General features: G+C 46.5%; 1 long non-coding RNA gene across 1 annotated transcript; it reads left to right on the top strand.

Annotated features, from left to right (window-relative positions):
* The first annotated feature begins 10,259 nt into the window (after positions 1-10,259).
* On the top strand, positions 10,260-23,776 carry LOC308467600. The gene is made up of 3 exons (XR_013981245.1): positions 10,260-10,962; positions 19,430-19,472; positions 22,732-23,776. It is a non-coding gene; the product is annotated as an uncharacterized lncRNA (long non-coding RNA).
* The last annotated feature ends 2,300 nt before the right edge of the window (positions 23,777-26,076 follow it).

Below are 26,076 nucleotides of genomic sequence, written 5' to 3' on the forward strand. Positions count from 1 at the left end.
AGTTGGATGTGGTCAAAAATGAGATGGCAAGAATAAATATTGACATCCTGGGCATCAGTGAACTAAAATGGACAGGAATGGGCGAATTCAGTTTGGATGACTATCATATCTACTATTGTGGGCAAGAAACCCGTAAAAGAAATGGAGTGGCCCTCATAGTCAACAAAAGAGTGGCGAAAGCTGTACTGGGATGCAATCTCAAAAATGATAGAATGATCTTGATACGAATCCAAGGCAGACCTTTTAACATCACAGTAATCCAAGTTTATGCACCAACTACTGGTGCTGAAGAAACTGAAATTGGCCAATTTTATGAAGACTTACAAGACCTTATAAAAGTGACACCAAAGAAGGATGTTCTTCTCATTATAGGGGACTGGAATGCTAAAGTAGGGAATCAAGAGATAAAAGGAACAACTGGCAAGTTTGGCCTTGGAGATCAAAACGAAGCAGGGCAAAGGCTAATAGAGTTCTGCCAAGAGAACAAGCTGGTCATCACAAACACTCTTTTCCAACAACACAGGAGACGACTCTACACATAGACATCACCAGATGGGCAGCATCGAAATCAGATTGATTATATTCTCTGCAGCCAAAGATGGAGAAGCTCTATACAGTCAGCAAAAACAAGACCTGGAGCTGACTGTGGCTCAGATCATCAGATTCTTATAGCAAAATTCAAGCTTAAACTGAAGAAAGTAGGAAAAACCACTGGGCCGGTAAAATACAATCTAAACCAAATCCCTTATGAATACACAGTGGAAGTGAGGAACAGGTTTAAGGATTTAGATTTGCTGGACAGAGTGCCTGAAGAACTATGGATGGAGGCTCGCAACACTATACAGGAGGCAGCAACGAAAACCATCCCAATGAAAAAGAAATGCAAGAAAGCAAAGTGGCTGTCCAATGAGGCCTTACAAATAGCGGGAGAGAGAAGGCAAGCAAAATGCGAGGGAGATAGTGAAAGATACAGGAAATTGAATGCAGATTTCCAAAAAATAGCAAGGAGAGACAAGAAGGCCTTCTTAAACGAGCAATGCAAAGAAATAGAGGAAAACAACAGAATGGGAAGAACCAGAGATCTGTTCAAGAAAATTGGAGATATGAAAGGAACATTTCTGGCTTCCAGCTGTACAGGATTTAAAGTCATATATAGATTAAGATTAAAGATTAGGATTAAAAAAGTTAAAGGAAATGGAAATCTGGTTTTTTTTGTTTTTTTTTAAAGCAATTTATTAAATTTTACAATAAAAATAAACATAGTAAACAATGTAACATTGATCTTAACATATTTTCACATTTTCTTTGGACTTCCTCACATCTCCCGCTCCCATTTTCATCATTGTAACATTTTGTCAGCAATTTATCATCTTATTTAAATTCTTATATCCCTTCTATGTTTCATAATCTTATAATTCTCAAAAGAAGCTAAATTTCACAGTCTTACTTATTTTCTTAAAAAACTTCTAAATTTAGTGGTGCTCAGTTATTTTGATCTAGCATCTTGTTTAGCATTCACTCAAATTACAATACTTTTGTAAATAGTTCTTAAATTTCTTCCAGTCCTCCTCAATCCTCTCTTCTCCCAGGTCACGGATTCTGCCGGTCATTTCAGCCAGTTCCATGTAGTCTATCAGTTGTATCTGCCATTCTTCCAGTGTGGGTAGATCTTGAGTTTTCCAATGTTTTGCGAGAAGTATCCTTGCTGCTGTTGTTGCATACATAAAGAATGTCTGGTCCTTCTTTGCCACCCCTTGGCCGACAATACCCAAAAGGAAAGCCTCTGGTTTCTTAGTGAAGGTATATTTAAATACCTTTTTTAGTTCATTATAAATCATTTCCCAGAACGCCTTCACTTTAGGGCAAGTCCACCAGAGGTGGAAGAACGTTCCCTCGCACTCTTTGCATTTCCAACACTTATTATCAGACAGGTGGTAAATTTTGGCAAGTTTGACTGGGGTCATATACCATCTATAAATCATTTTCATTACATTTTCTTTCAGAGCGTTACATGCAGTAAATTTCAATCCATTGCTCCACAACCTCTCCCAGTCCTCAAACATGATATTATGCCCAATGTCCTGTGCCCACCTTATCATAGCCGATTTAACCGTTTCATCTTGTGTATTCCATTTCAACAGCAAGTTATACATCCTTGAAAGTACCTTAATCTTTGGTTCTAACAATTCTGTTTCTAATTTCGATTTCTCCACCTGGAACCCTAGTTTCTTATCATTTTTAAAAACTTCTTTAATCTGAGCGTAATGTAACCAATCTCGCACTTTGTCTTTCATTTTCTCCAAACTCTGCAATTTCCAATTGTCTCCATCCTTTTCTAATATTTCCCAATATTTTGGCCATTTAGCCTCCATATTGGGTCTTTTTCGGGCCTTGGCTTCCAAAGGTGAAAGCCACCTTGGTGTTTTATTTTCCAGCAAGTCTTTATATTTTGTCCAGACATTAAACAATGATTTTCTGACAATATGGTTCTTAAAGGCCTTATTTGCTTTAACCGGAAATCTGGTTTTTTAAGAAATAAAATTTAATGTTATATTATATTAAGACTAAAGATTGGGATTAAAAAAGAGGGAAAGAAATTGCTGGACAAACAATTTGAACGGGAATACAAAAGAGGGAGGTATGAGGAGGTCCAGAAAATAAGTAAATTTAAAAATGGAGATGAAAAGGTGATATTGTTTTTAACTGTTTTCTTTTTTGTCTTTTGTTTTTTGTTTCTTTTTTTTGGATTATGTATTGTGTATTTTTGAATTGTGTATTTCTTTTTTATGTTTAATCTTTTATTGATGTGTTTTTTTATTGGAAACCTTAATAAATATCATTAAAAAAAATAATGAAAGGAACATTTCGTACAAAGATTACCATAATAAAGGACAGAAGTGGTAAGGACCTAACAGAAGCAGAAGACATCAAGAAGAGGTGGCAAGAATACACAGAGGAATTATACCAGAAAGATATGGATGGCTCGTACACCCCAGGTAGTGTGGTTGCTGACCTTGAGCCAGACATCCTGGAGAGTGAAGTCAAACGGGCCTTAGAAAGCACTGCAAATAACAAGGCCAGTGGAAGTGATGGTATTCCAGCTGAACTATTTAAAATTTTAAAAAATGATGCTGTTAAGGTGCTACACTCAATATGCCAGCAAGTTTGGAAAACTCAGCAGTGGCCAGAGGATTGGAGAAGATCAGTCTACATCCCAATCCCAAAGAAGGGCAGTGCTAAAGAATGCTCCAACTACCGCACAATTGCGCTCATTTCACACGCTAGCAAGGTTATGCTTAAAATTCTACAAGGAAGGCTCAAGCAGTATGTGGACCAAGAAGTCCCAGAAGTGCAAGCTGGATTTCGAAGGGGCAGAGGAACCAGAGACCAAATTGCAAACATGCGCTGGATTATGGAGAAAGCTAGAGAGTTCCAGAAAGACATCTACTTCTGCTTCATTGACTATGCAAAAGCCTTTGACTGTGTCGACCACAGCAAACTATGGCAAGTTCTTAAAGAAATGGGAGTGCCTGATCACCTCATCTGTCTCCTGAGAAATCTCTATGTGGGACAAGAAGCTACAGTTAGAACTGGATATGGAACAACTGATTGGTTCAACATTGGGAAAGGAGTACGGCAAGGCTGTATATTGTCTCCCTGCTTATTTAACTTATATGCAGAATTCATCATGCGAAAGGCTGGGCTGGATGAATCCCTAGCCGGAATTAAGATTGCCGGAAGAAATATCAACAACCTCAGATATGCAGATGACACAACCTTGATGGCAGAAAGTGAGGAGGAATTAAAGAACCTTTTATTGAGGATGAAAGAGGAGAGCGCAAAATATGGTCTGAAGCTCAACATCAAAAAAACGAAGATCATGGCCACTGGTCCCATCACCTCCTGGCAAATAGAAGGGGAAGAAATGGAGGCAGTGAGAGATTTTACTTTCTTGGGCTCCATGATCACTGCAGATGGTGACAGCAGCCATGAAATTAAAAGACACCTGCTCCTTGGGAGGAAGGCGATGGCAAACCTAGACAGTGTCTTAAAAAGCAGAGACATCACCTTGCCAACAAAGGTCCGTATAGTAAAAGCTATGGTTTTCCCAGTAGTGATGTATGGAAGTGAAAGCTGGACCATAAAAAAGGCTGATCTCCGAAGAATTGATGCTTTTGAATTATGGTGCTGGATGAGACTCTTGAGAGTCCCATGGACTGCAAGAAGATCAAACCTATCCAATCTGAAGGAAATCAGCCCTGAGTGCTCATTGGAAGGACAGATCCTGAAGCTGAGACTCCAATACTTTGGCCACCTCATGAGAAGAGAAGACTCCCTGGAAAAGTCCCTGATGTTGGGAAAGATGGAGGGCACAAGGAGAAGGGGACGACAGAGGACGAGATGGTTGGATAGTGTTCTCGAAGCTACCAGCATGAGTTTGACTAAACTATGGGAGGCAGTGGAAGACAGAAGTGCCTGGCGTGCTCTGGTCCATGGGGTCACGAAGAGTCGGACACGACTAAACGACTAAACAACAACAACAAAGGGTTAGGGTTTTGGGTCAATGCTAGGGTTGGGTTAGGGTTAGGAATTGGCTTAGGGGTCAGTGCTAGGGTTGGGTTATGGTTACAGGTCAGGGCTAGGGTTGGGTTGGGATTAAGAATAGGGTTAGGGTTGGGTTAGGGTTAGGGTTAGGGTTAGGAATAGGGTTAAGGGTCAGTGCTAGGGTTGGATTAGGGTTAGGAATAGGATTAAGGTTGGTGCTCAGAGTTAGGGTTGGGTTAGGATTAAGAAAAGGGTTAGGGTTGGGTTAGGAATAGGGTCAGGGTTATGGGTCAATGGTAGGGTTGGGGTAATGTTAGGAATAGGGTTAGGGGTCAGTGCTAGACTTGGGTTAGGGTTAGAGATTAGGGCTAGTGTTGGGTTAGGATTTAGAATAGGGTTAGGGTTGGGTTGGGTTAGGGTTGGGTTGGGTTAGGTATAGGGTTAGGGTTAGGAATAGGGTTAAGGGCAATACTAGGGTTGGGTTAGGGGGTCAGGCCTAGGGTTGCATTAGGATTAAGAATAGGGTTAGGGTTAGGGGTCAATGCTAGGGTTGGGTTTGGGGTCAGTGCTAGGGTTGGGTTAGGATTAGGATTAGGGGCCAGTGCCAGGGTTGTTTTATGTTTAGGAATAGGGTTAGGAATAGGGTTAGGGCTCGGTGTTATGTTTCGGTTAGGATTAATAATAGGGTTAGGGTTGGGTTAGGAATAGGGTTCGGGTTAGGAACAGGGTTCGGATTAGGGTAAGGGTTAAATGCTAGGGTTGGGTTAGGGTTAGAAGAAGAAGAAGAGTTTGGATTTGATATCCCGCCTTTCACTCCCTTAAAGGAGTCTCAAAGCGGCTAACACTCTCCTTTCTCTTCCTCCCCCACAACAAACACTCTGTGAGGTGAGTGGGGCTGAGAGACTTCAAAGAAGTGTGACTAGCCCAAGGTCACCCAGCAGCTGCATATGGAGGAGCGGAGACGCGAACCCGGTCCCCCAGATTACGAGACTACCGCTCTTAACCACTACACCACACTGGTTAGGGGTCAGGGCTAGGGTTGTTTTAGGATTAAGAACACGGTTAGGGTTAGGGTTGGGATAGGAATACGGTGTAGCATCCTGCTTGTGGTTAACGCTTAGCTGGAATGAAATATTCAATGCAGCAATAGAGAAATTAAAATAATAATTTATTTGTCAGACAAATAAATGAGAGACACAGTGGTATATGGTTACCAAAGCTCTGCCCACTCCAGCCCTGATGGCCAGCACTTATATTTCCTCAGCCCAGCCCCCTTGCTCCTCCTTTGGCTGCCTCTGTCCAATCAGCCTGGCTGAAATTCCTATTGGCTGTTTGCTAGAACCAGTCATAAAAGATACACCCATTTCCTATTACCTTTTATTGGAGACAAAGAGCTATATTTCCTTCTATCCATAAATGGCAGACAAGTAGCCATATATCTTATATTTGCCTCGACCAGGCACCTTAATTACCAGATAACCTTTGGCCCCTGTTGCCCCTTTATTCCAAAACAAATGGCTAAAACAGATGGCTCATGGTATTAAATTTTGTCTAAACAGAGATCTTGGGTTCACCTTCTCACACACCATCAATGAAATAAGGATCTAACATAAGAATCTAACATTTCTTACTTTCTAAATCCTTTGCATAATTACATTTAAGCCAACAAATCTCATACATTAACATAGATAGCTTTTTAGAAGAAAAGGAACTTAGTAAAAACAGTTTCAAAAGCAAGCTCTTCAATTTACAACTCCCTTTCCCAGCCATTAGCTCTTGCCCTTTAACCTTAGGAAAATATGACTCGAGTCTAATGGGAGGCACATGGTATTATTTTCTAATAAACAATAAATCTTACTATTTACCAACTCTTAATTAGTGTTTTTGCAGCTTGATTGTATTCTGTAATTTGTAGGGTCAATGTAACCTTTGCTCCCAGCCTGTATTTCCCTTTTACAACTTTGAGAAACGTGTCTCCTGTTACTGCTATAAATCAGGGGGGCCCTTGTCCAGGAGAGCAGGAAGATAAACAACTGCCAAAGTACTTAGCCAGCTGCTTTATACCTGGCATGAAACATACAAACATTTGCAAATATATTTTTAAGCTCATTTTAAAATACAGGCCTTGATCAGATGCCTCAACGGTACGGGTTAGGAATAGGGTCAGGGTTAGGGGTCAGTGCTAGGGTTGTGTTAGGGTTAGGATTAGGATTAGGGTTAGGGTTGGGTTAGGAATAGGGTCAGGGCTAGGGTTAGGATTGGTTAGGAATAGGGTCAGTGTAGGGTTAGGGGTCAATCCTAGGTTTGGGCTGGTGTTAGGAAATGGGTTAGGGGTCAGTGCTAGGGTTGGGTTATGGTTAGAGGTCAGGCCTAGGGTTGGGTTAGGATTAAGAATAGGGTTAGGTTTAGGGTTGGGTTAGGAATAGGGTTAGGAATAGGGTCAGTGTTAGTGTTATGGGTCAATGCTAGGGTTGGGTTAGGGTTAGGAATAGGGTTAGGGGTCAGTGCTAGAGTTGGGTTAGGGTTACGGGTCAGGGCTTGGGTTGGGTTAGGCTTAAGAATAGGGTTAGTGTTAGGGTTAGGAATTGGGTTAGGGGTCAGTGCTAGGGTTGGGTTGGGGTAACGGGTCAGGGCTAGGGTTGGGTTAGGATTAAGAATAGATTTAGGGTTAGGGTTGGGTTAGGAATAGGGTCAGGGCTAGGGTTAGGGGTGAATGCTGGGATTGGGTTGGGGTCACTGCTAGGGTTACGTTAGGATTAAGAACACGGTTAGGGTTAGGTTTGGGATAGGAATAGGGTTAGTTTAGGAATAGGGACTATGCAGAACTGGCAAAACTGACATATAAGCTACGGGACAAGGATAACTGTGACTTTTAGGATGAATGGGAACCCTTTACAAAGTATCAGAAGACGCAACAAAGCGAACTGGACTCCTTGGCAGGTTTTGAATAAACATTATTAAGCTTTTTATTGATAATAATCAGCTAAATAGTTTGAGGATCTATACAACTTTGTAACATGCAGAAAACAGCATTCTTAGAGAAACCAAAGACTGGAACTGATGGAAGTCGGTGGTGGGGGTGGGGGTGGGTGGGTTCTGTGTGGGAGGGGGGAGAGAGGAAAAATGGGGGGGGAACAAAGATGATATCTTTTTGGATAATATGTCTTGTTATAATTTTGCATTAAAAAAACAAAACAAAAGAAAACACTTGTCCGTGGCTAGGGGGCGCAATCTGGACGGTTCTGCCGGGGCGCAAGATCACCTAACTACTGCTCTGAACCTCTGGACCAATGGTGAATGGTGCTCATTGGGACTGGTAGGGTGGAACGCAAGGAGGCCCAACAGTAGGTGTCGCCAGAGCCAAGGAGTGGCAGAGCAAATGCGTTCTGTATCTGAGATGGAGTGGGAAGGGGCTTGCGGCCACCGCAGCCATCCCCTGTCTGCCCTCATGGACCGGCCAGAATCCACTGGGCAAATGCTCATCTTGCCAGAGTCTGGGTCTTCTGCTGTTGCTCTCTCAGAAACCGTGCCCAGGTGGGATGTTTCTTTTTTCGTAGCTGCTTCATCCCTGAGGAAGTTGGAGGTGACGCAACTCCTGCATCTCTGAAGTGGGAAGGTTTGGGGGTATAACAAATTCCACCCTTCTTCCTTGGCTCCGTGGAAAGAAGGCATCTTTACATTTTGAGCGCATTTCACAGGCCAGGAGCCAAGCACCCCTTCCTGAGGGGGAGAAGAGGCCCAGAAAAGATGAGCCCTTCCCAGCCCAAAGGCGTTCCCCTGAGATTCAGCTTCCGGGCTATGGCTAACCAGGTTAGGAGCAGGAATATTGGGAGCGGGAAGGAACTGATGTCATCTGCCAGAGCAGCTGGCTAATTGAAGGGAATGAGGTGATAACAAGGCTTTCAAATCTGAACTCTTGTTTGCGGCTGATTAGGATAGAGGGAGGTGGAGAACAAGGGCAATCGGAAGCACACTCTGGGTAGTTTGTTCCTTTTCTTTGTTTGGGTTCCTATGTCACACCAGCAGTCTAAATGGCAACACTCCTTTGCCAGATTGTCCGCCTTTTTAATTCTTTGTTATGGAAAATCAATAAAATGATAGGTTGCCCCTGTCAAAGGGTTGCATGCCATCTGGCTGAAGACTTTTCGTTAAAGTTGAGGTGTGCTAAAAGTTGAACCTCTGCTGGGGTGTGTGTGTGTGTGTCCGTCTGTCCATGTGGCCACTTCTAGCCACCTGCTGAAATCAGGAGTGGGGAGGAAAGCCCTCTTCTTACCTTCTGAGCTTTCTCATGCATCAGAGGACCACACATCCTGGTGCCATTCAGTTAGACATGGAAATTAGCCAAGCTTCCCCCCAATTCTGGGGACATTAGCTTGTCTCCCTTCCAGTCCAACCCCCAGCTTGAGCTGGGGTTGGGTGGACTCCTCATCTCTTAACTCCCGGGCTTCAAAACATAGAAGGTGGGTTTGGTACCCTATGACACATGCCCTCAAGGAAACCATTCCTGCACATCAGCATCTCCAGAGTTTGTGTTGTAACCTTGCCATGGGCAAGAATGTGCAGGAATGTTTGAATGTGATGTATTTTTCTCACTCCAGACCAGTTTGTGTTTAAGCTGAAGGTCACAAGAAATACCAACAGTGGAAGACTGGCAGATGAAGATGATGGACTTTTCGGAGCTAGCCGACCTGACTGGAAGAGTCCGTGATCAGAAGGAGGAGGACTACCAGGAAGAATGGAGGAAATTTAATCATTATTTAGTTAAATATGTTAAGATAAATTAATTGGAGAAGCTTGCAAATATCAGATAGGCTTAGGATTTAAATATGTAATGTGATAAATTATATGATGAAATTGAGATTAGGAAAGAAAGAAAGATGTTATGTGACCAAGTTAATTTTATGAGAATATAGGTTTTGGAAAACCAGTAAAATGATATACACTGAAATTCAACCAAGAGAATACGAGGAAGTCGCTTAACAATGTTAATTAGATTGGTTTTAATAAGGATAGGATTTATGTTTGTTTGTTTGTTTGTTTGTTTGTTTGTTTGTTTGTGTGTTTAAAATTTGTGGAAAACTAATAATTTTTTTTGAAAAAAATAAATAAAAATGAAGAGCACCAGGAACTCACATGAAGATTGTGGTCATGCATGTGTTGTCTCCAAAGCTAAATCCCTCTGTTTTCAGCAGGGCTGTTTATTCACCATTCAACCCCCTCCAAAGAATCCCAAGAACCTTAGTTTTCCTTTCACAGTGCTACGATTCCCAGCACCCTTAACAAACCATTGTTCCCAGGACTTTTTGGGTGTGGGTGGGAGGAGATGTGCTTTACATGTGCTGTGTGCAGGCATCTCCCAGCACATGTGTGTGGGGATTCAAGACTAACTCTTATGCTTTTCTTCCTTAGACCAGCTTGACGTTGAACGAGAGGTTCTCTGGGTTGAGGAACACAAGCCATATCACAGCGAAGCAGAACACGGTCCAGATGGTCACTCTGCCATTGCATTTGGTGAAGTTAGACTGGCTTTGCAAAGGAGCCAGTTGGTTGCCTGCCTGTGGCTGGCTGGCGGCTTGGCATCACCAAAACACAAAGAGACAGCCCCATGCAACCTCACACGCAAAGATTTCTGCCCATGCTTCAAACATGCAGCCCTAAGAGCAGCTCTGACTCCCACTCTAGGCCCCTCTGCCCCAGACTTCTGTAGGCTACAGTGAAGGGAAGTTTTCTTTCTGCAGTTCTCTTACTGCACATAACTGTGGCATTGTGGGAAGTCTTGCTATGAAATCTTGCTATGCTTACTATGAGAACTCTTGCTTCTTTCCTCTTGCATTCTGGGAAGTCTCGCTTCTGCTTCTGCACATACTGTTCCAAACACACCAAGCCTAGCACACCTAGACATTTTCTCATTCTTCAGTTCATTTCAAGTTCATGTACAAAACAATATGGTCTGTTCTTAATGCATAGCTGACCACATCTACGGAACTTCATTATTATATTCTTTCATGTAATGATCAATCATTAGTAATTGTTTTAGTCATGTTATATTAATCTTTAGTTATAATTTAATTAGGAGGATTCATGCCTGTCTAGTTCTAGCCCCATTCCTCATCCTTTGATCTATCAATGATAAATGGACATATGTTATTCCCGCCTTGTACCTATGTTAACCAATCAGCAACAAGATGCTTTGTGTTTGTATCAACCAATCAGCCACAAGCACACCTGTGGCAATGTTTGTAATATTCAATAAAAGAGAGTTCCCGGGGCTTGCCCCGGCAGACGCCTCTCCTTTGACACCTATCACTCGTCTGTCGTGATTTCAACCCAACATCTGGTGACCCCCGATGTGCCAGATCCCTTATGCAGCCAAACCTCATACTTCACCCGACTGGAAAAGTCTCAGCGCGCTACTTCGTGAGTATGGGAGGGGAATTGACTAAATTCCAGAAAGAGCATGCTAAAGAATTGCTTTATTTAGTTAGACAGCGGGAGGTGGGTGTTAATATTTCCTTGAAAGAAATTGAACAATTGCTATGTGAGATTAATTGCCAATGTTCCTTTTATCCTGAGGCTGGTTCCTTGGAGGTAGAGACTTGGCAAAAGATCGGAAAGACCCTGTTTGCTGAACCTAGGGCTCCGATTCATTGTCTGCTCACTTGGCAGAAATGTGCAGATGCCGTTGCCAAATTACCACAGGCGTCTCCCTCGGCCCCTGCACTTCTTGCCCTCGCAGACAATCCCCCACCCTACCCTAAACTTTTGCCTCCTTCTCCTTTGCAGCCCAGCCAATCCCTCCCTGCGTCTCTCCCTCCTCAGCCTGCATCCTCCCCCCCCATCCCTCCACCTCAGCCTGATTCCTCCCCCCCCATCCCTTCTCCGTCTGCCACAGCCCCTGTTTGCTCTATAGGAGCTGTGCGTGCTGCGCTCTCTTTGGCCAGGCAGAAAGGGCTCCTGTCCTTAGAGGAGGAGTCTGAGTGGCCAGGTGAAATGACGTCTGCTTTCCCTATCTCCTATTCAAACCCTGGAACTGCTCAACAGCAGGTTTTTTTATGAATCGCTTCCTTATTCTGTAATGAGAGAATTAAGGAAAGCCATTGCTGATTCTGGTCTAAAATCCTCTTATGTGACAGGGATGCTAGAAGGCATAGCAACTGGTTACATTATGCTACCTCAGGACTGGAAAGACCTGATGCGCATGCTTTTGTCCCCTGCTCAGTATGTGGTGTTTGAGAGTGAATTTAAGCATAGCTGTCAGGGGTTCAGGAGCAGAGGCAAGGGCAAGGGAGGAAACAGAGAGCGAGGGAGAGGAGGCAGAAGAAAAGATGAGTGATGACGACGACCCGAGATCTCCGAGTCTTTCCAGTGAATCAGAAGATTCACAGAAAGGAGCACCAGTGGCCAGGGCAAGGGGGGAGCCTAGGGGGACACCCCAGGAAGATAGAGCCAGAGGGGACTCAGAGGGGAGCAGTTGGAAATCAGGACCAGCGTCACCGCCAGGGAGCAGGGAAGAGGAAGGGCGCCAGGGATCAAGCGCTGGCAGCTCACAACAGGGGGGAGGGCACGAGTCAGGAGTGGCCACACCTCCATCGGGGAGCGAAGAAACGGTCAGACGGAAGGTGGAAGGTTGGGCGCGCACGCCAAGTTCAAATGCACAGGAAGGTGGCGCAGTAGGCAGCCCGGAAAGGGAGCCAGGTCCTAAAGCCCGCCGAAAGGAGGGAGAAGAGTCAGGGGGGTCAGCGTCAGCGTCAGAGGAATCCCGGAAGGAAGAGACCCCGGGGGGCAGAGGGACCCAGAGAAGAACAGTCAGGCGGAAAAGGTGGAGCAAGGCTAGGATATTAAGTTGGTGTACAAGGGGCGGAGACTCAGATGGAGCTTCGCCGATCTAACCATTAGACGTAGGGTTGCACGCAGCAGCTTGAGAATGGAAACTGTAACTCAATAAAGACTTTTATTTAATGATCGCTGGCTAGCGTGATCCTCTGTGAGCTAGGATCTGGAAGCAACTCTGACAGTAAGCTCCATCTCATAAATTGTGGGCATCTACAGCCTCGCGGAGAGGAGAGAAAGCGGGTGCCTACTAGCGAGCTCACGAACGGCAGACAACATGACGGCCGAACAGCAGATAGCGGAACTCAGAGAAGCAGTGTCGCGACTGAATGCCGAGGCTCTTGCATCCAGGAAGAGGGAGGAGGACGCAGCTGCCGCCTACAGGGATCTCCAGGTCAGGTTGGAAGTGCTTACGAAGCAAGGGCAACTGACACCCAAACCGGAGGGGATTGGGTTGGGGAGACGAACAGGCGGTCTGGTCTCTCACTTCGATGGGAATTTGCAACAGTACCCCAACTTTAGAGCAGATGTAATGTGTGCACTGCAACTGCTGAACAAAGACTTTAGAGATGAGCAAGAGAAGGTGGGATTCATCATGTCCCATTTGCATGGAGATGCTAAAGCATGGCTGCGCAATTTGTGGAGAGATAAGGATCCGGCGCTCCAAAATGCGGATGCCTTTATTAAAGCGATGGATGGGTGCTTTTTATCAAGCATTGACGTGGATCTTGCTCGGCAGCAGATACATGGACTGAAGCAAGGGAGGGCCAGCGTAAGGCAGTACCATGCCCGCTTTTTCGCTTTGGTCAGTGCTCTGGAATGGGACAGAGATTCGGCTCCTGTAAGAGACCTGTTTTGGGAGGGATTGCACGGCTCGGTTAAAGATGAAATTGCGAGGGGGGAGAGACCCCGGACCACGCAGGAGATCGTTCAGAGGGCGCTGGCGGTGGGGGTGCGGCTGGAAGAACGTCCGTGGAGCAGTGGCGAAGGGCGTGGAGGGCGCGAACCAGCCAGGGGCTCCTCCTTCCTTCCCAGAGAAGCAGCGCGTGCGCAATCCACGCCTCCGCCAGGAGGAGGAGCGGAACCTATGGAGGTTGGAGGTGCAAGGGCTCAGTCAGCAGCCAGAGCCCTAGCACCGGCAGCAGTGAAAGCGAAGCCTCCTAGAGGGAACAGGAAGTGTTACATCTGCGATGATCCACAGCATATGGCGAAAGAGTGTCCCCAGAGGCTCCACAAGCACACTGCAGCCTCAGCAAAGGTAACTGCAGCAACGCAGCAAAGACAACCACAGCAGGGAAACGACGGAGTCTGGTTGGAGGAAGAGGCACTGGGGCCCAGCCAGACGTGTCAGTGAAGCAGTCCCCAGAGATTTTACAGCCCATGGACCCCCTCCCGCCCAAACCAGTAGTGAGGCTCACCGCGTCGCTCCAGCTGCCCAATGGAATCACCATGGACGTGCCAATCACCATTGACTCCGGAAGCAATGCGGACTTTATAGGGCAGGACTTTGTCGACCGGCACGCTATACAGTTGCTGCCTGCCACGCTGCCCCTGCAGGTTGTCACGGTGGATGGCAGGGAGCTGCTAGGGGGGCAAGTGGTGAAGCAGACGCCACCAATGGTGATGCGACTTGGGAATCACAGGGAAATCATCAGCTTCAATGTCACTCAACTATCGGACACGCCCATTGTATTGGGCATGAGTTGGCTGGACAAGCACAGCCCGACGCTGGCTTGGTACCAGAGGCAGCTGACCTTCGGCTCTTCCTTTTGCGCTGAACACTGCATCGTGCCCAGGCAGGAAGGAGGGGAAGAGGAGTCACAGCTGCAGCTAGGCACGCTGCAAGCGGTTCCCCACAAGTACGCAGAATTTTTGGAGGTTTTCTGCGAGAAGGAGGCAGACAGGCTACCCCCCCCCCACAGACCATATGACTGCAAAATTGACCTGCTGCCGGGGGCGGCGCTGCCCAAAGGGAAGCTGTATTCCATGTCTGAGGACGAACTGCAGGAACTCAAAGAGTTCATAGATCATAATTTGGAGCGCGGTTTCATCCGAGAGTCCAAGGCAGCGGGGGGCAGTCCGGTATTCTTTGTTAAGAAGCGGGACACGCCCCAAAAAAGACTTGTAGTGGACTTTCGCATCTTGAACAGTGTGACCAAGCCATCGGACTTCCCCATGCCCCGAATCGACGACCTCCTCGCAAAGGTACGGAAGGGCAGAGTGTTCACCAAGTTGGACCTGCGAGGGGCATACAACCTCATTCGCATGCGGGAAGGAGATGAGTGGAAGACAGCCATGTTCACGCCCCTGGGCACCTACGAATATAGAGTTATGCCTTTTGGATTGCAAAATGGCTCCCACGTTTTTCAAGCTTTCATGCATCACGTGTTGGCAGGGCTCCTCTACAAGACGTGCGTCTGTTTCTTGGATGACATCCTGATCTTTTCGGAATCGCAGCAGGAGCATGACAGACACGTCAAGGAAGTGCTGAGCAGGCTACAGCAACATAGGCTTTACGCCAAGCTGGAGAAGTGCCAATTCGACGTGACGGAGGTGGATTTCCTGGGCTACAAGTTGTCTGATAAAGGGCTCGCCATGGACAGCGCCAAGGTCCGAGCAGTGTTGGATTGGAAAAGCCCACGCAACCGGAAGGAGGTCCAACGGTTTGTCGGCTTCGCGAACTTCTATCGCAAGTTTATCAAAGGCTTTGCGATGCAGACAGCGGCCATCACGGACACGCTCAGCTCCAAGAAAAAGAAGTTCATCTGGACAGAGCAGGCGGAGCAGTCCTTTCAGGCACTCAAGCGTCTCTTCGCGTCGGAAGAGCAGCTGCTTCATGTCAACCCCAGCAGGCCGATGAGGGTGGAGACAGACGCTTCGGACAGAGCCGTGGGAGCAGTCCTGCTGCAGAAAGACCCGCAGGGGGTTTGGAGGCCGGGAGCGTTTTACTCCAGGAAGCTCAGCAAGTCCGAACAGAACTACACCATCTGGGACAGGGAGTTGCTGGCCATTCATGCAGCGTTCAAAGCGTGGAGGCACTTCCTGATCGGCGCCAAGCACACGGTGCAGGTCTGCACGGACCACAAGAATCTAGAGCACTGGCGCACGGCACAGTTCCTGAACCAGAGGCAGATACGTTGGGCTGAGTTCTTTGCGAATTTCGACTTCCGAATAGAGTATGTCCCGGGGGACACCAACATCATGGCGGATGCTCTCTCCCGTAAGCCACAGTATCTGGAGGAGGCAACGCCAGCGGCCGCCATGCACATCTTCGCACCGACAGTGTGGGCGTGCGCGGCGGCAACAGTTGACCTGGATGCGGTGCGACGAGCGTTGCAGGATGACTCCTTCGCGCAAGCAAAGATGGCAGAGGTGCACAGGGGCACGGCAGCGACCGACGAGTTCCAGCTGCGAGATGGTTTGCTCATCCGTAAAGGGGCCATCTACGTGCCGGGAGACGAACTTCGCGCCAAGGTACTGCAGCAGCTGCACGACGCGCCCACTGCCGGGCACTTTGGCAAGGAGAAGACGGTGGAATTAGTAGCCAGAGACTTTCTGGTGGCCCGGAATGAGAGGGGAAGTCGCGGACTACGTGGCGAGGTGTGACACCTGCCAGAGGGCCAAACCAGTGCACAGACCGCCGGCCGGACTGCTGGAACCGCTGCAAACTCCGTTCGAACCATGGGAGAGAGTGGCCCTGGACTTTGTCACGGATCTGCCCAGCTCGAGGGGAAAGACGGCTGTGCTGGTGGTGGTGGACTTGTTCTCCAAGATGGCACATTTCATTCCGTGTGCGAAGGTGGCCACGGCGGAACAAACCGCCAAACTGTTCATAGACCACGTGTTCAAGGTTCACGGTCTGCCGCGGTCTATTCTGTCCGACCGAGGGCGACAGTTCATCTCGAACTTCTGGCAGAGGCTGATGGGCTTCCTGAACGTCAAGATCAACCTGGCGTCGGCTAGACACCCGCAGACCAACGGGCAAGCGGAGCGGGTCAATGCCATCATGCAGCAGTACCTGAGATGTTATGCGAATCAACAGCCTGCGACGTGGGTGGATTACCTGCCTCTCGCCGAGTTCGCCTACAACAACACGAAGCACGTGTCCACGGGGGTCACGCCGTTCTTCGCCAACAACGGGAGGCACCCCAGAACCTTCCCGGGACTGGAAAGAATGGGGGAGGGGGAGCCGCAGACAGCAGATGCGTTCGCGTCGGAGTTGCAGGAGGTCCACGATCAGCTGCGGCGGCACCTGGAGCTGGCTAAACACGCATACAAGGTACAAGCGGACAAACACAGAAGGGTTGGCGAAGAGATCCATGTGGGAGACTGGGTCTGGTTAGCAGCCCACGCAGTGCCGGCCAGGTCGTTGGCGAAGAAGAAACTAGGGCATAAACAACTGGGGCCCTACCAAGTCGAAGAACAGGTCAACCCGGTGGCTTTCAGGCTGGCTCTTCCGGAGGGTTCCAGAATGCATCCGGTGTTCCACAGATCGGTGCTCACTCCCTACAAGGCACCTCACAGGTTTCAGGAACCAGGAACGGCACCGGGTCCGCTCCGAGAGAGAACCGGGCAAGGGGGAGTGGCACAGGAGGAGCGCTTCAACGAAGTCACGGAGATTTTGGACTCCAGATGGGGGGAAGAGGGGGTAGAATACCTTCTCGCCAAGGAGGGCACCCCGGCCAGTGCCAACAGCTGGGTGCCGGGCTACGCTTTAGACGAACCTCTGCTCAAAGAAGAGTTTCATGCCCTCTTCCCACATAGGCCAATGCCAGCAGACTTTTTCGACGACTGGCTTTTCACGCCCACGCTTTCAGCCAGCACGTTCCGGGGGTTCGACTCGGACGACGAACCGACACGAGACGCCCGTTCCCCGGAGGGGTCACCCTCGGGATCTGCTTCAGAACCCTCGTATTGGTGGGATGATCGACCAGAGGAGCAGTTCCGCAGAAGGTGGCTGGAGGGTCCAGGACGAGCAACGTCTCCAGAAGGCAACGAGGGAGAGACGGACATGGACGTTTTCGGGGACGACCCGGGTTTCGAGCACGGCGGCACAGAGATGGAAGCGGAGGTGACCGTCGTCAACGAGAGCAGGGAGGAAGAACCGGAAGACTTCGGATGGTGGCCCGCCACGGGAAGCGAACTGTATCCGACATTCGTCCCCCTGACACGGCAGCACCCAGATCCCGCACCGGAAGGAGGGGAGGGGGGAAGAGGGGGCTTCGAGGGGGGGATGGATGTCAGGGGTTCAGGAGCAGAGGCAAGGGCAAGGGAGGAAACAGAGAGCGAGGGAGAGGAGGCAGAAGAAAAGATGAGTGATGACGACGACCCGAGATCTCCGAGTCTTTCCAGTGAATCAGAAGATTCACAGAAAGGAGCACCAGTGGCCAGGGCAAGGGGGGAGCCTAGGGGGACACCCCAGGAAGATAGAGCCAGAGGGGACTCAGAGGGGAGCAGTTGGAAATCAGGACCAGCATCACCGCCAGGGAGCAGGGAAGAGGAAGGGCGCCAGGGATCAAGCGCTGGCAGCTCACAACAGGGGGGAGGGCACGAGTCAGGAGTGGCCACACCTCCATCGGGGAGCGAAGAAACGGTCAGACGGAAGGTGGAAGGTTGGGCGCGCGCGCCAAGTTCAAATGCACAGGAAGGTGGCGCAGTAGGCAGCCCGGAAAGGGAGCCAGGTCCTAAAGCCCGCCGAAAGGAGGGAGAAGAGTCAGGGGGGTCAGCGTCAGCGTCAGAGGAATCCCGGAAGGAAGAGACCCCGGGGGGCAGAGGGACCCAGAGAAGAACAGTCAGGCGGAAAAGGTGGAGCAAGGCTAGGATATTAAGTTGGTGTACAAGGGGCGGAGACTCAGATGGAGCTTCGCCGATCTAACCATTAGACGTAGGGTTGCACGCAGCAGCTTGAGAATGGAAACTGTAACTCAATAAAGACTTTTATTTAATGATCGCTGGCTAGCGTGATCCTCTGTGAGCTAGGATCTGGAAGCAACTCTGACAATAGCGCATCGGCCCTGTCTGATCCTCAACATACTGCCAATGAACTTTATGGTGCTGGTCAGTTTGCTGATATAACTGCCCAAGCAACACTGACACCTGTACATTTTGTTCGCACCGCGACCTGTGTACAACGCGCCTTTCGGAAAGTCCCTGTTTCTGGGCAACCGCTGAGCTCCTTTGTAAATATTAAGCAACAGCATTCGGAGCCATACCATCAGTTTATAGATAGATTGAAAGAATCAGTCACTAGGCAGATTGATAACACCACTGCTCAAAATGAATTGATGAAAAAATTGGCCTTTGAAAACGCAAACACGGATTGCAAGAAAGCATTGCAGTCAATCATACATCGCCCTAAATATGACCTGGCCGATATGATTCAAGCTTGTGCGGATGTCGGTAGCCAGAGCCATGCGATGTCTTTGCTTGCCGGCGCAATCCAAGCAACCACTAGGCCTACTGGTAACTGCTTTAATTGCAAGCGCCCAGGCCATTTTGCCAAGCAATGCAGAGCCCCTGGCGGGGGGGCAAACAAGGATGGTACTGCCTCTAAGGCTAAACCTTCTAAAAAGTGCCCGACATGTGGCAAAGGCTATCATTGGGCTAATCAATGCAGGAGTCCGGGAAACTCCATTGCGGCCCCACTCTCGCGCCAGGGCAATTAGAGAGTTTTCCACCTTTAGTTTCTGCTGCTGCAAACTGTTCAAAAAACACACCCTCTGAATTTGCCATTGATTTGATCAATCAAGAGACCAAAGACTCTGTTTTACCTGGTGAAATTGTGCTTATGCCCACTCAATTGGCAGGCCCCCTGCCTCCTAAAGTCGCAGGTTTAATTTTACCCAAATTTTCTGCGGCAAAGGAAGGAATCCAGGTTATTCCTGGGGTTCTGGATCCTGACTATGTAGGCACAATAATGGTTCAACTCTGGAGCCATATGCCCATGCAATTAAAAAAGGGTGAGTCTTGGGCGCATTTGGTGGTGCTCCCTTCTCATCCTACTGCTTCTATTATGGATACTAATTTACACGAGCTCTCTTCTTTCCCTCCACAGCTGTTAGCTGTAGTCCAGAGGATTGGTGAGAAGAAACTTCTTCGTAAGTATAAAATCAATGGTATTGTGCTGGAAGGCTTGATTGACACAGGCGCAGACGTTTCTGTAATTTCTAGTAGTTGCTGGGACCCCACGTGGCCCCTTGAGTCTGCCTCTGCAGTCTGGGGTGTGGGTGGCCCCCAAACCTCTTCCAAAAGCGTACAGTGGCTGCCTGTTTCTCTGCCTGATAGCTCTGAAACCATTGCTTACATCCAGCCCTGTGTGCTGAAAATCCACCTCAATCTGTGGGGAAGAGATTTGCTACAACAATTACAAGCTACCATTCAATTTAATGAGTAAGCTTGCACTTCCCCTCAGCTGGAAATCTACCAGTCCTGTATGGGTGGAACAATGGCCCATAACAGGAGAAAAGTTACTTGCTTTAAAACAATTAGTGAATGAGCAATTATCGGCAGACCATATAGAGCCTTCAGTTAGCCCCTATAATACACCCATCTTCGTCATAAAAAAGAAGAGTGGCAAATGGAGATTTCTCCAGGATTTAAGGAAAATAAACCAAATCCTTGAACCCATGGGGCCTTTGCAATGTGGTCTGCCTAATCCAAATGTGATTCCACATTCTTATCAATTGGCTATAATAGATTTGCAAGACTGTTTTTTCTCCATCCCCCTACAGGAGAAAGATCGTAAATTCTTTGCTTTTACTGTTCCTGTGTTAAATAACAGTCAGCCCACGGAACGGTACCAATGGAAAGTCCTACCACAAGGAATGCTGAATTCCCCTACCATGTGCCAACATTATGTGAGCCAAGCCCTTCAGCCCTTTCGTTTGCAGCATCCACACCTCTTAATTTTTCATTATATGGATGACGTGCTTATTAGTGGGCCACGCCTCCCCCCTCAATGGAAACATGATATGACAGCCTGTTTGTCACGTTATGGTTTGAAAATTGCCCCAGAAAAGGTTCAGGAATCCTCTCCTTTTCATTATTTGGGACACAAAATGATAGCTAGCTATTCTATTCCTATTGTCCCTGAACTTCATGTTCCAAAAACAATGAAATGTGTCCAGCTGCAGCAATTGCTGGGCAATATCAACTGGATAAGACCCTATTTTAAAATTCCCCTTGAAGTTTTACGGCCGCTTTTTTCAGCCTTAAAAGGCCATCAATCTCCTGGTGAAAAAATCACTTTGACTCCCTCCCAGCAGGAGACTGTTGCCCAGCTAAAGGAAATCATGCGTCTCCACTGGGTTGATCGAGCGATTCTTAATGTTTTGCCCGATGTAGTCATAATGACAGATTCTGTTCAACCTTTTGCGGCCATTATTCAGTTAGGCCCATCAAAAGTTCATATAATTGAATGGCTGTATTTACATCATACGCCAAAGAACACGGTGACTCCTTTAGTGGATCTCCTTGCTCAGCTCATCAGCAAGGGACGCCGCCGCTGCAAAAGCCTCTTTGGCACTGACTGCGGCCAACTCATTGTACCCATGCCTTTAGAACAATGGGAAACTGCTCTCTCCACTAGCATGGATTTGCAGTGCGCCTTAGCCGATTTTGTTGGCCAAGTGGATTGCCATATCCCAGCCGACCCTCGCCTGCAAATGAGCAAACAATTTTCCCTGTCTTTCTCAACCATATTATCTCCTGTCCCTTTGGACGCCCCTACTGTCTTTACTGACGGATCCCCCTCCAGGGGGGTAGTTGCCTGGCAACAAGATGAGGAATGGCACAGCCTCTACACTCTTCCCCAAAAATCTGCCCAGCGTTCTGAGTTAGCAGCTGCTGTTAAAGCTCTGCACCACTTCTCCAAGCAGCCTTTAAATTTGATCGTGGACAGCCTATATGTTGCAAATGTCATAACTCGTCTACAAGGCAGTTATGTAAGTCCTTTGTTGGATGACAATTTATTGAGCCTTTTCCTATCCTTACAATTACTTCTTTCCACTCGCTCCCACCCTCTATTTGTGGTGCACATTCGCTCTCACCAACCTTTCCTTTTTTTTTTTTTTTTTAAATTGTAAAAACAGAAAATTTAATCATGTGCTTTAAATGGATGGTACGTACATAGGATTTGAATCACACACCTGTCATACATAGTTTCCTGATGAAGCTAAAGAAATTTGAAACTATTTTCCATTTTGTTTTTGTTTTTTTATAAATGTTTATTAGAGTTTAACATACAGAATAGATATAATAAACAATGTAGCATATGTCTTAACATAGTTTCACATCTTCTTTGGACTCCCTCACATCTCCCGCTCCCACTTTCATCGTTATAACTTTTTGCCAGCAATTTATCATCTTGTTTGCATTCTTATGTCCCATCTATTTATTTATAATCTTGTAATTCTCAAAAAAAATTATATTTTCTCAATCTCACATTATCATCTTAAATCATCTAGTTTAGTGGTGCCCAATTATTTATGATCTAGCATCCTGCTTAACATTCACTCAAATTACAATATTTTTGTAGATAAATCTTGAATTTCTTCCAGTCCTCCTCCATCTTCTCCTCTCCCAGGTCACGGATTCTGCCGGTCATCTCGGCCAGTTCCATATAGTCTATCAGTTGCATCTGCCATTCTTCCAGTGTGGGTAGATCCTGAGCTTTCCAGTGGCTCTCACCAACCTTTCCCTGGCTTCATCACTGATGGCAATGCAAAAGCAGATTCATTGCTTAGAGCTTTGCCTGTTTCCCCTATTGAAAGTCATGCTTTCCATCATCAAAATGCGAAAGCCCTTAGCCGCCAGTTCCAAATCCCGTTGGAAGCGGCACGTGCAATTATTCAACAATGCCCTCAATGCTCTAATCAGATTGGCCACCCCAGCCCTGGTGTTAATCCCCGTGGGCTGGCATCCAACCAGTTGTGGCAAATGGATGTAACTCACTTCGCCCCTTTTTCACCTTGGAAGTTCATACATGTTTGTGTTGATACGTTCTCTGGCTTTATTTGGGCCACCCCTCAAAGGGGAGAACAAGTTAAGCATGTTTGCAATCATCTTGTTCGTACCATGTCAGTCATGGGCAAGCCTCATTCCCTGAAAACTGACAATGCCCCAGCGTACTGTGCAAAAACCTTTGCTCAGTTCTGTGAAACTTGGAATATTGACCATTTATTTGGCATCCCCTACAATTCTCAAGGCCAAGCCATTGTTGAACGTGCCAATCGTACCTTAAAAACTGCTTTAATTCGCCAGGAAAAGAAGGCCGGTGTCCCAGCCTCACTTTCCGAAAAGGAAGGCTGGCTGGCCAGTGTTCTCTTTACTCTCAACCATTTGAATGTTTCCATACAGGATCATCAATCTTATACTCGCCTGCAGAAGCATTTTCAACAAACAGAGATACTCCCAGCCCCACTGGTCCGCTATAAGATATTACCCTCCAACGAGTGGAGTGAACCTGTAAAACTGATCACCTGGGGAAAGGGTTACGCTGCAGTTTCTACTCCACAGGGTGCTCGCTGGGTTCCCGCACGCTGCATCCGCCTATACCATGGCATGGCGACAGTCCCTTCTGAATCCGATACCGCAGTTCGACCACAAACTACGGATCGCCCGGGCTGCAACGCCCAGCCCCCCCAGGACTCGCAAGCGGGGAAATCGTAATGGACCTGTGACATGGGGCCAAATAAAATCACTCTCATGTCAGGCTGAACAGCTTAGAAAGGAAAAGCAGCTTGAAGCAACCCCTGAGAATTTGCTCCTGTGTGTTATTTCCTGCCTTAACATTAATTCCATGATAGTGCTCATTCTCAGTGTTTTGTTTTTGCCTTTTTCTGCTTCCACTCCTACTAGTGATACCCACGCACCAACAAATGTGTGGGAATCTTTTGCAAAGACACTCAATATTTCTTCCTTTTGCCTTACCCAACAGGTATCTATAGGGGAAATTCTTGGCTCCTGCCTTATCCCTGTTTGCCATGACCCTTTTGATATACAAAATGATACCTGGTTTTTCTCATCCCTACCCACGAATGATTCTCTCCGCACCCTTGGTTATTCCGGTTATTATGTCTGGGGTAACCAAGTGCGCCGCCGCCCATCTTTGGCCATTGATTTATCGACCCCATACGTGGCTTCCTTTAATGTCACTTGCGCCCGTATGGTGAATTGCACAAAAGCCAACTGCGTGAAAATGGCCACTGATAATTTCCACTGCTCTGATTATGTAAATATTTCCTATCTGTATAAATACACAGAACTACCTGCGGGTTGGTTCTGGTCGTGTCCTGGCTATACATTTAATTACATTCCTGCAAACATCAGCCATGGAACACCCTGTTGTTTAAGTCGTTTGTCCATTGTATTACCCAAAAAGCATCATTTGACCCCTTCTCGACATCGCCAGAATCTAGTACTAAAAGGGTTTTAGAATTAATTCAAGAATTTGCTCAAGTGGCAGGATTTAAATTGAACAAGCTAAAAACTAAGGTTTTAGAGAAAAATTTAACACCGATTGAAAGAGAAAGGTTTCAGAATGAGACAGGCCTGACTGTGGTTAAGAAAGTGAAATACCTGGGGATTAATATGACAGCCAAAAATGGGAACTTATTTAAAGATAATTATGAAAAATGTTGGACGGAAGTGAAAAAAGATTTAGAAATCTGGTCAAATTTGAAGCTTTCACTGTTGGGTCGTATTGCTGTGATAAAAATGAATGTATTGCCTAGAATGTTGTTTTTGTTTCAGACATTGCAAATTGTGGACAAGATGGACTGTTTCAAGAAGTGGCAGAGAGATATTTCTAGATTTGTCTGGCAGGGCAAGAAGCCCAGAATAAAATTTAAGATATTAACTGATGCAAAGGAAAGAGCTGGATTTGCCCTGCCAGACTTTAAACTTTATTATGAATCAGCAGCTTTTTGCTGGTTGAAAGAATGGCTACTTCTTGAAAATACAGACATTTTGGATTTAGAAGGTTTTAATAATGTATTTGGATGGCATGCATATTTATGGTATGATAAGGTCAAAGCACATAAAGCATTTAAAAATCATATTGTCAGGAAAGCACTGTTTAATGTTTGGATAAGGTACAAGGATTTATTGGAAAATAAAACCCCAAGGTGGTTGTCACCGATGGAAGCGAAAGCTCTGGAAAGGCTCAATATGGAGGCCAAATGGCCGAAATATTGGGAAATTTTGGAACAAGAAGGAGACAAATTGAAATTGCAGAGTTTTGAGAAACTAAAAAACAAAGTGAGAGATTGGCTTCATTATTATCAGATAATGGAGGCATATAATTTGGATAAGAAAATTGGCTTCCAGGTGGAAAAATCAAAACTAGAAACAGAACTGTTAGAACCCAAAACTAAGAATTTGTCAAGAAAGTATAACTTGCTGTTGAAATGGAATACTCAGGATGAAACGGTGAAATCTGCTATGATTAAATGAGCACAAGATGTTGGACATAATATTATGTTTGCTGACTGGGAACAGTTATGGACCACAGGTATAAAGTTTACAGCATGTAATGCCCTAAGAGAGAATATTATGAAAATGATATACAGGTGGTACATGACCCCAGTCAAGCTTGCAAAAATCCATCATTTGCCCGACAATAAATGCTGGAAATGTAAAGAAACTGAAGGTACATTCTTTCACCTTTGGTGGACGTGCCCAAGGATTAAGGCTTTCTGGGAAATGATATATAATGAGCTGAAAAAGGTATTTAAATATACCTTCTTGAAGAAACCAGAGGCCTTTCTTCTGGGCATTGTCGGCCAATTGGTGCCAAAGAAGGACAGAACTTTTTTTATGTATGCTACAACAGCAGCAAGAATACTCATTGCAAAGTACTGGAAGACACAAGATCTACCCACTTTGGAAGAATGGCAGATGAAGGTGATGGACTATATGGAATTGGCAGAAATGACTGGCAGAATCTGAGACCAGGGAGAAGAGTCGGTGGAAGAAGATTGGAAGAAATTTAAAGACTATTTACAGAAATATTGTAAAATTAATGAATGATAGAATGATGTTGGATAGTAATTAAGCGGTTTCCAGCTGTAATGTTCTAAGAGAATATGAAAAAAGGGTTATAAATGGGTTTAAATCTAATGGTAAGGATTTGCTGAACCAATAAATTGAAGTGGAATACAAAAAAGGGAGGTACGAGGAGGTCCAGGAAACAAGCTAAAGGAAAATAAGTAATAGAAAATATGTGTGTTTTTAACTGTTTTTATTTTGTATTTTTCTTTTTTCTTTTTCATTTTCACTGTAATATGTCAAAAAACCTTAATAAATATCTTATAAAAAAAAAAGGAAGAAGGAATGGAGTGTCTCTGGGGGGAGCATAGCTCCCATTCCCTTCCAAACACACAGACAGGACAGTGTGGTGGCACCCAGGGAATAGTTGCAGCAGCCGGATGGCTGGCTGAAACACACACCATTGCACTATTTTTGCATGGGATTCAATCTGAATCAGCCAGTTAGTGAACTTGGTGCTCCTGTGCAACAAACCCACTACAAAAGTGCTTTTCCCCGCATACTTCCCGGTCCCTCCAGCTGGGCTTTTTGAGTGTGATGGATTTTTCTCACTCCAGAGCAGTTTGTCTTTAAGCTGAAGGTCACCAGGAAAGCAAGGGAGATAAAAATTTGCATTTGTTGATATAATAAGGTTTTAATAACGCTATTAATGAC

The sequence above is a fragment of the Podarcis pityusensis genome (assembly GCF_964106645.2).
Source record: "Podarcis pityusensis genome assembly, chromosome: W".
NCBI lineage: Eukaryota > Metazoa > Chordata > Lepidosauria > Squamata > Lacertidae > Podarcis > Podarcis pityusensis.